Source organism: Elephantulus edwardii, unplaced genomic scaffold (genome assembly GCF_000299155.1).
Source record: "Elephantulus edwardii isolate Elephantulus edwardi_28Jun2011 unplaced genomic scaffold, EleEdw1.0 scaffold00021, whole genome shotgun sequence".
Taxonomy (NCBI): domain Eukaryota; kingdom Metazoa; phylum Chordata; class Mammalia; order Macroscelidea; family Macroscelididae; genus Elephantulus; species Elephantulus edwardii.
In genome coordinates, this window is record NW_006399771.1 from 21,972,714 (window position 1) to 21,974,152 (window position 1,439).

Consider the following 1,439-nt stretch of genomic DNA (forward strand, 5'->3'; position numbering starts at 1 on the left):
TTTACAGTCTCTTCTGACATCCATCTTGGTCTTTTCTACCTATTCTGTCTTTGTAAGGACCTTTTGCATTCTTCCTGGATAATTTTGTGATATCCTTCCACAGCTCATCTGGTCTTTGCTCATCAGTGTTCAATGGCACAAACCTGTTCCTGAATTGATTTTTAAACAGTCAAGATGAGAAAGACTCAAGATCAAATTTTCTGTAGACTTTCTTTAACCTTCTTTAGCTTTGGTTTGAATTTGCATATGAGTAGTTGATGATCTGTTCCACAATCAGCACTTGGCCTGTTTTTTCCAGCTGATATTGAGCGTCTCCAATGATTCTTCCCACAGGTGTCATCAATCTGATTTATGTTTATACCCTCAGGTGAAATTCATGTGTATAGCCTTACTTATGTTTTTTATAAAAACTATTTGCAATTGATAAATCATTGGTTGTACAGAATGCTATTATTCTATCTCCAGCGTCATTTCTGTCACCAAGTACATATTTTCCAATTACTGATTTGTCTTCACTGTTTCCACCTTTTGCATTACAGGCACCCATTATTATTAGTGTATCTTGATTGCATGTTTGATCAATTTGTGGCTGCAAAAGTTAGTAGAAATCTTCGCTTTCCTCCTCTTTAGCTTTGGTTCAATAATTGGGAAAAACCTCTCATCTGCTTCTTTCTGTAAAATTTTTGTCTGTCAGATACTGTTCTAAAGCTGAACATTCAATTAAGATAGACTAGGGAGAAGGATTGGCCATCCACTTCCAAAATAGCAGCCTTTTGAAAAGCCTGTGTACAATAGAGCATACTTAGTGTAGACTAGCTGATATGTCAACTGGACTAAACCCTTAAATATGGAAACACAAAGGAGGAAGAACAGTTGTAATACGACACTACTGATTGGAATGTGGAATATGAAAAGCATGAATGTAGGAAAATTGGACATTGTTAAGAAAGAAATGGAATGAATAAATATTGACGTGTTGGTGAAATCCCCTCTATGCGACCTGAGAAGAAAGAAGGGTGACCCAAAGAAGGGTGACCCAACAGAGTATGGAAACTGTACAACAATATCATTGATTTCACATGCAAGCAAGATTCTGCTGAAGATTATCCAAAAATGACTGGAACAGCAAATCAGCAGAGAACTGCCCGAAGTTCAGACTGGGTTTAGAAGGGTTTGTGGTACTAGAGATATTGTAGCTAATGTTAGATGGATCTTAGCTTAAAGCAGGGAATATCCGAGGAATGTATATCTGTGTTTCATTGATTAGGCAAAGGCATTTTACTATGTGGATCATAACAAATTGTGGCTGACTCTGAGAAGAATGGGAATCCCAGAACACTTGATCGTGCTAATGTGAAACCTATACTTGGACCAAGAGGCAGTCGTCAGAACAGAGCAAGGAAATACTGCATGGTTCAAAATTGGGAAGGGCATATGCC